The sequence below is a fragment of the Lethenteron reissneri genome, chromosome 68 (genome assembly GCF_015708825.2).
Source record: "Lethenteron reissneri isolate LAM-NWPU_2019-01 chromosome 68, ASM1570882v1, whole genome shotgun sequence".
Taxonomy (NCBI): domain Eukaryota; kingdom Metazoa; phylum Chordata; class Hyperoartia; order Petromyzontiformes; family Petromyzontidae; genus Lethenteron; species Lethenteron reissneri.
In genome coordinates this window covers 1122239-1135734 of record NC_083846.1, presented here as the reverse complement: position 1 = coordinate 1135734, position 13496 = coordinate 1122239, and positions in this window count along the sequence as shown.

Below are 13496 nucleotides of genomic sequence, written 5' to 3'. Positions count from 1 at the left end.
GTGTGTCTCACTCCGTATCTCTCTCTTCCCCATATCCATCATCTCCCCGTATATTCCCCGTATCTCCCTCTCCTCTCCCTCACGGTGTATCTCTCTCAATATCTCTCTCAATGCCTCTCAATATCTCTCTCGCAATATCCGTGACACCACACGCACCTTACCAACCTGTTGTGCGTCTCTAAGTGTGTGTCTAAGCGTGTGTGTGTCTAAGTGTGTGTTTGTCTAAGTGTGTGTGTCTAAGTGTGTGTGTGTCAACGTGTGTGTGTGTCTAAGTGTGTGTGTGCGTCTAAGTGTGTGTGTCTAAGTGTGTGTGTTTGGGGGAGCGGTGGTGTAGCGGTTAGCGCGCTGCGCTATGAACCCGGCGACCCGGGTTCGATTCCCGCTCACGGGAATCGAAAGGGAGACAAAGGCGGCCGGGCGTGGTGTTGGCCACCCACCCCCTCGTGTGCCGTGCCGGCCTTCATAGGTGCTACCCGCTAACAGCACTTGCCCCTACAGTCTGTTAAGGCTATACGGGGGATCTTTGTGTCTAAGTGTGTCTAAGTGTGTGTGTCTAAGTGTGTCTAAGTGTGTGTGTATGTGTGTCTGTGTGTCTAAGTGTGTAAGTGTCTGTGTGTGTAAGTCTAAGTGTGTGTGTAAGTCTAAGTGTGTGTGTAAGTCTAAGTGTGTGTGTAAGTCTAAGTATGTGTGTCTGAGTGTCTAAGTGTGTGTGTCTGTGTGTGTGTCTAAGTGTGTGTCTAAGTGTGTGTGTATGTCTGTGTGTGTGTGTTGCATCAGCAGGGCATGCTCATGTAAGTATGTGTGTCTAAGTGTGTCTGTGTGTGTCTGTGTGTCTGTGTGTGTCTAAGTGTGTGTGTGTCAAAGTGTGTGTGTGTGTCTGTGTGTGTGTAAGTGTGTCTGTGTGTAAGTGTGTGTGTGTGTTGCATCGGCAGGGCATGCTCATGTAAGTGTGTGTGTCTGTGTGTGTGTGTCTAAGTGTGTCTAAGTGTGTCGGTGTGTGTGTCTAAGTGTGTCTGTGTCTGTGTGTCTAAGTGTGTAAGTCTAAGTGTGTGTGTGTGTCTAAGTGTGTGTGTAAGTCTAAGTATCTGTGTGTGTGTGTCTGTGTGTGTGTGTCTAAGTGTCTAAGTGTGTAAGTGTGTAAGTGTCTAAGTGTGTAAGTGTGAGTGTGTTGCATCGGCAGGGCATGCTTATGAGACCGTCTGCCATGTGTGTGTGTAAGTGTGTAAGTGTGTGTGTGTAAGTGTGTGTGTGTAAGTGTGTGTGTAAGTGTGTAAGTGTGTGTGTAAGTGTGTAAGTGTGTGTGTGTGTCTGTGTGTGTGTAAGTGTGTAAGTGTGTGTGTGTGTGTAAGTGTGTGTGTGTAAGTGTGTGTGTAAGTGTGTAAGTGTGTGTAAGTGTGTGTGTAAGTGTGTAAGTGTGTAAGTGTGTGTGTGTAAGTGTGTGTGTGTAAGTGTGTAAGTGTGTAAGTGTGTAAGTGTGTGTGTGTGTAAGTGTGTAAGTGTGTAAGTGTGTAAGTGTGTGTAAGTGTGTAAGTGTGTAAGTGTGTGTGTGTGTCGCATCGGCAGGGCATGCTCATGAGACCGTCTGCCATGTGTAAGTGTGTAAGTGTGTGTCTGTGTGTGTAAGTGTGTGTGTGTGTCTGTGTGTGTGTGTGTAAGTGTGTAAGTGTGTGTGTAAGTGTGTGTGTGTGTGTCTGTGTAAGTGTGTGTGTGTCTGTGTGTGTGTGTCTGTGTGTGTCTGTGTGTGTGTAAGTGTGTGTCTGTGTGTGTGTGTGTCTGTGTGTGTGTGTAAGTGTGTGTGTAAGTGTGTGTGTAAGTGTGTGTCTGTGTGTGTGTGTAAGTATGTGTGTGTGTGTGTAAGTGTGTCTGTGTGTGTGTGTCTGTGTGTGTGTAAGTGTGTGTAAGTGTGTGTAAGTGTGTGTAAGTGTGTAAGTGTGTGTGTGTCTGTGTGTGTGTGTCTGTGTGTAAGTGTCTAAGTGTGTAAGTGTGTGTGCGTCTAAGTGTGTAAGTATGTGTGTGTCTAAGTGTGTGTAAGTGTGTAAGTGTGTGTGTGTCGCATCGGCAGGGCATGCTCGTGAGACCGTCTGCCATGGGGAGCTGGAACCTGCCGAGCGCCATCCGCTCCTGCAGCAGCGCCACGTGCTCCGTGGGTGAGAGACGGCGCGCACACGCACGCACTGGCACACGCACACACTCACCCGCACGCACTGGCACACTCACACACGCACACGCACGCACTGGCACACACACTCACACACTCACTCACTCAAACACACTCACACACACACTCACACACATACTCACTCACACACACTCACACACCTCTACATACACTCACACACTCACACACAATCTCACACACACACACTCTCACACACACTCACACACACACTCACACACACCTCTACACACACACTCCTCTACACACACACACACTCACACACACCTCTACACACACCTCTACACACACACACTCTCACACACACTCACTCACACACACGCATTGGCACACACACACACTCACACACTCACACGCACACACTCACTCACACACTCACACACACTCACTCACAACAACAACAACCGCCATTCGCCACTAAGTGGCGGTGACGTCACCACGATGCTTGTGCCAGGCCAAGTGCACCTTGAGGCCACGTGAAGTGTCGAACGCCCAGGTGACCGAGATGACTGGCTGATGCACCACCTGTGCCCCCTACTGTACCAACTTGCTGTGCTTTAGCCACCCGGCGCTCCGCTCGTTGTTGTGAGCGTCGCTCCTCCGCCCTCCGTTGTTGTTGGAGGGCGACTGCCTCCAACTGCCCAGTAGCGTCCTTCACGAGCCTCCTCCACTGAGGCCGATCTTGACACCGCTGGTACCAGTCATCGGCAAGTCCACTCAGCTCCACGTCCTCCTGTACCACATCACTCCATCTCTTCTCCAGCCCGTGCCGCGCCCGTCTAGCCCCCTCGATCCGGCCGAACAAAAGCTGTTTAGGCATGCGGTGGCTGGGCATGCGGGCTACATGACCCAGCCAACGCAGCCTTGCCTGCCGGAGGAGCTCACTGATGGGACTTTGCCTAGATCTTTCAAGGATTTGTGAGCTCCTCACACAATCCAGCCTGGTTAAACCCAGGATGGATCGTAGGCAGGCCAGCCTAAATGTTTCCAACCGGCGAAGATGCTTCACTAGGGGGGTCCACGTTTCGCAAGCGTAGAGAAGGGAGGGAATGACCGTGGCCGAGAAGACCTGAAGCTTCGTGCGGAGCGACAGACCAGGTAGCTTCCACACAGCGTTACGCAACCGATGAAAAGATATTGTCGCTCGACTGATTCGGAGTGAGACCTCTGCTGATAAACTGGAGCCGGTCATAAGCACACTGCCCAGGTATGGGAAACTCTCCACTCTCTCCACAACTGCCCCATCACCAATTGGGAGTTGTGGGGGTGGAGTGTCCGATGGTACAAAATACCCAGGCAGGTGCTTAGTTTTGGTGGGGCTGATGATAATGCCCCACCTCTTAGTGGCACGCTCCAGTCTCAGCAGCAGCGTCTCCAACTCCTCTTCTGAATGAGCAGCTATTACCAAATCATCGGCATACATAACGTGGTTGACCAATAGGGAGCCATCCCTTGATCGCACCCGGGCATCGATCAGCCTCCCATTATATCACTCACACACACACTCACACACACACTCACATGCACACACTCACACACCCACACACACTCACTCACACACACTCACACACACACTCACACACTCACTCACTCACACACACCTCTACATACACTCACACACTCACACACACTCACACTCACACACTCACTCACTCACACACACTCACACACCTCTACATACACTCACACACTCACACACACTCACACACTCACACACACTCACACACCCTCACTCACACACTCACACACACACACACCTCTACACACTCACACACACTCACCTCTACACACTCTCACACACTCACACACACACCTCTACACACACACACCTCTGCACACACACACACCTCTACATACACACACACACACACACGCGCCCTGCTCGGCTTCTTGTATCAGTGCGAGAGAGGTCGCCTTGCAAGCGACACGGACCCTGCACTGGGCCCTGCACTGGGCCGCCAACTCTCACGCTGCAGGCTGCGCTGTTGCCCCCCCTCGGGTACCCGATTAGTGCGGCTTGACATGCTGCCAGAGCCGATCAACATCGTTCCCGGGCCGGGTTAAGTGACGTCACGGGCCGGGTTAAGTGACGTCACTGGTCGTGTTAAGTGACGTCACGGGTCGTGTTAAGTGACGTCACTGGTCGTGTTAAGTGACGTCACGGGCCGTGTTAAGTGACGTCACTGGTCGTGTTAAGTGACGTCACTGGTCGTGTTAAGTGACGTCACTGGTCGTGTTAAGTGACGTCACTGGTCCTGTTAAGTGACGTCACGGGTCGTGTTAAGTGACGTCACTGGCCGTGTTAAGTGACGTCACGGGCCGGGCTAAGTGACGTCACGAATCGTGTTAAGTGACGTCACTGGTCGTGTTAAGTGACGTCACTGGTCGTGTTAAGTGAAGTCACGGGTCGTGTTAAGTGACGTCACTGGTCGTGTTAAGTGACGTCACTGGTCGTGTTAAGTGACGTCACGGGTCGTGTTAAGTGACGTCACGGGCCGTGTTAAGTGACGTCACGGGGCCGTGTTAAGTGACGTCACGGGTCGTGTTAAGTGACGTCACGGGTCGTGTTAAGTGACGTCACGGGCCGTGTTAAGTGACGTCACGGGGCCGTGTTAAGTGACGTCACGGGCCGTGTTAAGTGACGTCACGGGCCGTGTTAAGTGACGTCACGGGTCGTGTTAAGTGACGTCACGGGCCGGGCTAAGTGACGTCACGAAGCGTGTTAAGTGACGTCACTGGTCGTGTTAAGTGACGTCACGGGCCGTGTTAAGTGACGTCACGGGCCGTGTTAAGTGACGTCACGGGTCGTGTTAAGTGAAGTCACGGGTCATGGATGAGTGAGTGAATGGATGAGTGATTGAGTGGGTAGGAGAGTGGGTGAGTGAGTGGATGAGTGAGTGGGTGAGTGAGAGGGTGAGTGGATAAGTGCATAAGTGGATGAGTGAGTGGATGAGTGAGTGGATGAGTGAGTGGCTAAGTTGGTGAGTGAGTGCATTAGTGAGATAAGCGAGTTGGCGAGTGAGTGGGTGAGTGAGATGGGTGAGTGGGTGAGCGAGTTCACGTTCCAAGTTGACGATGGTGGTGGTGGTGTGTGTGACAAGGTGAGAATATTCACGTGGCCAGGATCGAGGACACCAGGACGACACTTATCAGAACAAGTGGACAACACACTTAGAACAATCATGATACTTTCATTTTACATCGCGTCTAAGAATGTGCAACACCATCACGATCAATGTGCCTCCTGCGGGCTCTGGACACCACGTGGAGATGATTCCCAGTCACGCGTTGACAACGATGGCGGATAAAGTAGGAGACTCTTTGACTATTTGAAGCTATTAACATCACATTTGTCTTTCGATTTAAAGCTTTCGTGACTGCAGGGATTCATCTTCTTGGTTCTTTTGGTGAAGTCACGTAGAAGAGAAATAATAATAAGAACAGGTCTGTCGGAAAGGCAGCATCTGAATGACGTCTGAATGACGTCTGTCAGACGCTGTCTTTCCGACAGACCTGTTCTTCACCTGAGGACGGCTGCTTGCGTTGTGGCCAAAACGTCGTGAGAATTATTTTATTGTTTTATTTGTATTATTTTATTATTTCCCTTTTACGTGACTTTACCGAAAGATCCAAGAAGATCACATTTGTCATCATTCCACAGCGTATTATTATTATTTCCATTAAAAACGACAGTCCCATTAAAGTGTTAACATTGTTTTGAAGCATCCTGTATCAGGACCCGAGCCTCCGGGCGATGTGGAGCGTGAGGGGAGGAGCGGTGGCGCAGCGGTTAGCGCCCACTGCGCTACGACTCCCGCTCACGGCCACCAACAGCACCGGTGACGATTATCTGAACCGGTCCTGGGCGCCCTCCCCTAGGTCGACTCGGCCTCAAAGCGAGTACCTTGCGGTGTGTAGTGAGCATCGCCACTGGGGAGACAAAGGCGGCCCGGGCGTGGTGCTGGCCACAGTGACGGCCTTCACAGGTACTGCTAACAGCACTTGCCCCAACAGTCGGTTAAGGCTACACGGGGGAGCTTTGTCTTTGTGTAGAGGTGTGTGTGTCGGCAGTGCCGGCCTTCACAGGTGCTGCTAACAGCACTTGCCCCAACAGTCGGTTAAGGCTACACGGGGAGCTTTGTCTTTGTGTAGAGGTGTGTGTGTGTAGGCAGTACCGTCCTTCACAGGTGCTGCTAACAGCACTTGCCCCTACAGTCTGTTAAGGCTACACGGGGGAGCTTTGTCTTTGTGTAGAGGTGTGTGTGTGTAGGCAGTACCGGCCTTCACAGGTCCTGCTAACAGCACTTGCCCCTACAGTCGGTTAAGGCTACACTGGGGAGCTTTGTCTCTGTGTAGAGGTGTGTGTGTGGAGGCAGTACCGGCCTTCACAGGTGCTGCTAACAGCACTTGCCCCAACAGTCGGTTCAGGCTACACGGGGGGGGCTGTGGGGTGAGGTGGCATCTTTGTTTTCTGCACAACGTGGGCGACTCGGATGGCTCGGAGGGCCAATGGCAGCTGTGTTGTTGTTGTTGCTGCAGCGTCGGCCACGCGCGAGAGAGTTGTGATGGTACAACACGGAATGTGTGTCCATGGTGGCGGTGGGGCACGGCGTGGGTCATCGCCCCAGCTGTTCTGGCGAAGTCGCTGACGTCACTGACTTCGCTGACGTCACTGACTTCAATGACGTCACTGATTTCAATGACTTCGCTGATGTCACTGACGTCAGTGTGTATATCACAACTACCCCCAGCCCCTATCACTACCCCTATCACTACCTTAACCCCTATCACCCAATCACCGCTTCTAACCCATATCACAACTACCCCAACCCCTATCACTACCCCTATCACTACCTTAACCCCTACCACTCCCCCAATCACCGCCTCTAACCCACATCACAACTACCCCAACCCCTATCACTACCCCTATCACTACCTTAACCCCTACCACTCCCCCAATCACCGCTTCTAACCCATATCACAACTACCCCAACCCCTATCACTACCCCTACCACTACCTTAACCCCTATCACCCAATCACCGCTTCTAACCCATATCACAACTACCCCAACCCCTATCACTACCCCTATCACTACCTTAACCCCTACCACTCCCCCAATCACCGCCTCTAACCCACATCACAACTACCCCCAGCCCACTCTCACTCCCCCATCCTCCCTTTGGCCGCGCAGAGCGAACAGCTGCGATGGTCACGTGGCACGTGGGTCCAGCCAGACGTGGCCGGTCACGTCTGGCTGGTCCCCTTGCGCTGCTGATGAGAACCTCCAAGGGTGAAGAGGCAGTCCCCCCTCCCCCCATCCCCCCCCCTACTGCCCCAAGGGGCGTCTGTGACTTCGAGCAGTCGTTGGTTCAAGCGAGCCTGGCGCGCTTGCTGATGAGTCCCGGCAAAGTGGAAACCGCTCGCTGGCACGGCCGCTGCGTTTGTGGAAACTCTGGGTGTGGGGGTGTCGTCTCGACCAGTTCGTGATGATCGGGTCAAGCCAATCTCATTCTCGTTGACGCAAATGTTCAGCTCGAAGCGCCATCATCATCATCAGTACCACCACCACATTTATACTCAACATGAAATAATACAATATCTAAACGATGAGATAAAAAAAAAACTTGCCGTTGTAGATAGAAATAGCATCACTTACAAGGCTCCCTCATATATTACGGACCATCTCCTGCCCAACAAGAACACTCAGCACTTCCTGACTCACGGTGTGTCACTGTGTGTGTGTCACTGCGTGTCGCTGTGTGTGTGTCACTGTGTGTATGTGACTGTGTGTGTCACTGTGTATGTCACTGTGTGTGTCACTGTGTGTGTGTCACTGTGTGTATGTCACTGTGTCACTGTGTGTGTCACTGTGTGTGTCGCTGTGTGTGTGTCACTGTGTGTGTGACTGTGTATATGTCACTGTGTGTGTGTCACTGTGTGTGTGTCACTGTGTGTATGTCACTGTGTCACTGTGTGTCACTGTGTGTGTCGCTGTGTGTGTGTCACTGTGTGTGTGACTGTGTATATGTCACTGTGTGTGTGTCACTGTGTGTTGCTGTGTGTGTGTCACTGTGTGTGTCACTGTGTGTGTCACTGTGTGTGTGACTGTGTATATGTCACTGTGTGTGTCACTGTGTGTGTCACTGTGTGTGTCGCTGTGTGTGTGTCACTGTGTGTGTGACTGTGTATATGTCACTGTGTGTGTCACTGTGTGTGTTACTGCGTGTTGCTGTGTGTGTGTCACTGTGTGTCACTGTGTGTGTGTCACTGTGTGTGTCACTGTGTGTGTGTCACTGTGTTGTGGGGAGCGGCATCTCCACCCCCCACACCCCCCACCTCATTCCTCCTCTTCGCTCATTCTCCTCCTTCCTCACCTCCCTCCCTCCCTCACCTCCTCCTCTTACCCCCTCCCCCCACTCGACATCCGTTCTGCTGACCTCCTCCTGCACCTAGCCTGGCACAGCAGTCAACCCATGGCACCTGCTGGGTCTGTCCCGTGACCTCCTCCTGCACCTAGCCTGGCACAGCAGTCAACACATGGCACCTGCTGGGTCTGTCCCGTGACCTCCTCCTGCACCTAGCCTGGCACAGCAGTCAACCCATGGCACCCGCTGGGTCTGTTCCGTGACCTCCTGCTGCACCTAGCCTGGCACAGCAGTCAACCCATGGCACCTGCTGGGTCTGTCCCGTGACCTCCTCCTGCACCTATCCACTGCTGAATGATCTCCATCCAGCAGTGGAGTGACCACGGCTGATGCTGATGATGCTGATGATGATGGTGGTGATGGTGGTGGTGATGATGCTGATGGTGGTGGTGGTGATGGTGCTGATGATGGTGCTGATGATGGTGGTGGTGATGGTGGTGGTGGTGGTGATGATGCTGATGGTGGTGATGGTGGTGGTGGTGATGGTGGTGGTGGTGATGATGCTGATGGTGGTAGTGGTGATGGTGGTGGTGATGATGATGATGGTGGTGGTGGTGATGATGATGGTGGTGGTGGTGGTGATGATGATGGTGGTGGTGATGATGGTGGTGGTGATGATGCTGATGGTGGTGATGATGCTGATGGTGATGATGGTGGTGGTGGTGATGATGCTGATGGTGATGATGGTGGTGGTGATGGTGGTGATGATGGTGGTGGTGATGGTGATGATGATGGTGGTGGTGATGATGATGATGGTGGTGATGATGATGCTGATGATGGTGGTGGTGATGATGCTGATGATGGTGGTGGTGATGGTGGTGATGATGGTGGTGGTGGTGATGATGATGGTGGTGGTGATGATGCTGCTGATGGTGGTGGTGATGATGCTGATGATGGTGGTGGTGATGATGCTGATGATGGTGGTGGTGATGATGCTGATGGTGGTGGTGGTGATAATGGTGGTGGTGATGCTGATGGTGATGATGCTGATGGTGGTGATGGTGGTGATGGTGATGGTGGTCGTGGTAGTGGTGGTGATGGTGGTGGTGGTGATGATGATGCTGATGATGGTGGTGATGATGCTGATGGTGCTGATGCTGATGGTGGTGATGATGCTGATGGTGGTGGTGGTGATAATGATGGTGGTGGTGGTGATAATGGTGGTGGTGATGCTGATGGTGATGATGCTGATGGTGGTGGTGGTGATGGTGGTGATGGTGGTGGTGATGGTGGTGATGGTGGTGGTGGTAGTGGTGGTGATGGTGGTGGTGGTGATGATGATGCTGATGATGGTGGTGATGATGCTGATGGTGCTGATGGTGGTGGTGGTGATGATGCTGATGATGCTGATGGTGGTGGTGGCGATGATGCTGATGATGCTGATGGTGGTGGTGATGATGCTGATGATGCTGATGGTGGTGGTGGTGATGATGCTGATGATGCTGATGATGGTGGTGATGATGCTGATGATGCTGATGGTGATGATGTTATATTTAGCACGAAGGGGTTGGACAGCGCCCGCGAGGAGTGAAGTTTGACGTTTGGCAGCGTGGAGCCAATAATTAGCGGCGCTTAATTATCATGCCGGAGGAGGAGGGGGGAGGGAGGGAGGGAGGGAGGGGGGAGAGGAGGGGGGGGGGCGGAGGGGGAGGGAGGAGGTGGAGGGGGAGGGAGGGAGGGGAGAGAGGAGGGGGGAGAGGAGGGGGGGGGCGGAGGTAATGAAGAGGAGAGGACGAGCGTGGAGGAGGGAGGGGGAGGGAGGGGGAGGAGGTGAGGGGAGGGGGAAAGGGGAGGAGTTGGAGGGGGGAGGGGGGAGGGAGGAAGAGGTGAGAGGAGGGAATGGGAAGAAATGAAGAGGAGAGGATGAGAAGGAGGGAGGGGGGAGGAGGAGGTGAGGGGGGAGGAAGATGAAGAGCAGAGGATGATGAGGAGGGAGGGAGGAGGTGAGTGAGGATGACGAGGTGAGGGAGGCAAGAGGAGGAGGTGGTGAGGAGAAGGAGGAGGAGGAACAGGTGATGACGATGAAGATGATGAGGTGAAGATGAGGAAGGATATTTACAGTGGCGGTGGGGAATACCACAGCGCATGACCGGCGTGATGAAGTGTGGTGAAGTGTGGTGAAGTGTGGTGAAGTGTGGTGGAGTGTGGTGAAGTGTGGTGAAGTGTGGTGAAGTGTGGTGAAGTTTGGTGAAGTGTGGTGAAGTAAGTGGATAGGTTGACACGATTCTCAGAATCGATATTTCTTCTGCAGGGAGAATCCGATGAGCTGTAAAGCTCTTTACTCACGGATGCCCAGTAGGGAGCACGGGGCTCAGGACGTCGCAACGACAAACACCAATCACCAATCACGCGTCAGCAGCGCAAAGTACACGGCAGGGAAACAGATCGCAGCCCCACACACGGCCACACACACAACACCAAACCAGCCGGCATGTCTGCAGGCAAAGCCCGCCGCGGTCACGAACTTTCATCACAGCTTGTGTGGATAGCAGCAGCAGCAGCAGGTGATAGCTGTTGTGTCAATGTGTTACTGGCACCTTGACACCACAACAACAGCAGCAGCAGCAGGTGATGGCTGTTGTGTCAATGTGTTACTGGCACCTTGACACCACAACAACAGCAGCAGCAGCAGCAGGTGATGGCTGTTGTGTCAATGTGTTACTGGCACCTTGACATCACAACAGCAGCAGCAGGAGCAGGTGGTAGCTGTTGTGTCAATGTGCTACTGGCACCTTGACATCACAACAGCAGCAGCAGCAGGTGATGGCTGTTGTGTCAATGTGCTACTGGCACCTTGACATCACAACAGCAGCAGCAGCAGGTGATGGCTGTTGTGTCAATGTGTTACTGGCACCTTGACACCACAACAGCAGCAGCAGCAATAATAATAATCATTGATGATGATGATGGTAACGCATTCACCTTGGGAAGTCCACACCCAGTCTCACCAAAGACGCGATCTCGAGAGAGTTTTTGATACTTAATTTAGAGCTTTCGTGACTGCAGGAATTACTCTTTGGTTCTTTCGGTAAAGTCACGTATAAAGAGAAAATAATAAATCAAATACTAGCATACGACGTTTCGATTGCAACACAAGCAATCGTCATCAGGTATAAATGAAATAGAAACACAAATCTAGTATACTTAGAAATGTAATGTAATACAATGTTATCTGACTCTCTGTTGTATTCCATTACATTTCTAAGTATACTAGATTTGTGTTTCTATTTCATTTATACCTGATTATGATTGCTTGTGTTGCAATCGAAACGTCGTATGCTAGTATTTAATTTATTATTTTCTCTTTATACGTGACTTTACCGAAAGAACCAAAGAGTAGAGTTTTTGATGCCCACGTTTGGGATGTTTCGTGGCCGTGAACTCCGTTCGTGGTGAGCGGTTACTCAGGGAGGGGAGGTGGGTGGGGTGGGGTGTGCCACTGAAATCTCCGCACAGATAGATTCAAGAATCCATTGGTAGCAGGGCGAGCGAAACTCCGGATCGGATATCGCCTCCTGCGTCTCATCCAGCAGTCAGGCATTGGCGGTGTTTATCGGCAAGGAGCAGGTTTTGACACCCAGTGTCTCATCAGCAGTCGAGTCGGGGCTGGCTTCAGCCCGTGCTGGTGAACGGGCCCGATGTTTACAAGCGAGGATCCATCTCCCTCCTTAAGGAGATTGGGAAGGATGTGGGACATCCCGCGCCACTCAGCTCTCTATAAATACTCACACCGCGTGTTTATCCAGCCTTCTGTCACCACACACACACACATTGACACACACACACAGACACACACAGACACACAACAACAACCGCCATTCGCCACTAAGTGGCGGTGACGTCGCCACGACGCTTGTGCCAGGCCATGTGCACATTGAGGCCACTTGAAGTGTCGAACGCCCGCTGGCAGGAGGTCACGGGGCAGACTCTGCAGGTGCCACGGGTCGACTGACTGAGATGACCGAGATGACTGGCTGATGCACCACCCCCTACTGTGCCAACTTGCTGTGCTTTAGCCACCCGGCGCTCCGCTCGTTGTTGTGAGCGTCGCTCCTCCGCCCTCCGTTGTTGTTGTAGGGCGACTGCCTCCAACTGCCCAGTAGCGTCCTTCACGAGCCTCCTCCACAGAGGCCGATCTTGACACCGCTGGTACCGGTCATCGGCAAGTCCACTCAGCTCCACGTCCTCCTGTACCACATCACTCCATCTCCTCTCTAGCCAGTGCCGCGCCCGTTTAACCCCCTCGATCCGGCCGAACAAAAGCTGTTTATGCATGCGGTGGTATCATAGGCCTTGATCAGGTCAATAAAGCAGAGATGTAGGTCTTTTTGGAATTTCCTACACTTCTGCTGTAGCAGACGGACAGAAAATATGGCATCTGTGCAGGACCGCCCTTTACTGAAACCGCATTGGGGCTCCGCAAGCATCTCCTCAGCGTGCCTAGCAAGGCGATGTTGAATAATCCTTGCCAGGACCGTTCCCGGCACACTGTGGAGTGAGATGCCCCTGTAGTTGTTACAGTCTGTGCGGTCCCCCTTCTTAAAAAGGGGGGCCAGCAGGGCATCCTTCCAATCCTGCGGAACCCGTCCAGTATAGGAACTGTTGTTGATGTCATATAGGGCAGTCTGTGCACAAATGCCACCCTCCCTCAGCATTTCGCTTTTTTTTCCTGGTCTCAGACTCCGGATCGCACACACACATGCACACACAGACACACACTGACACACAGACACACAGACACACACACAGACACACACACACAGACACACAGACACACACACAGACACAGACACACAGACACACACACAGACACACACACAGACACACACACAGACACAGACACACAGACACAGACACACACATAGACACAGACACACACACAGACACACACACA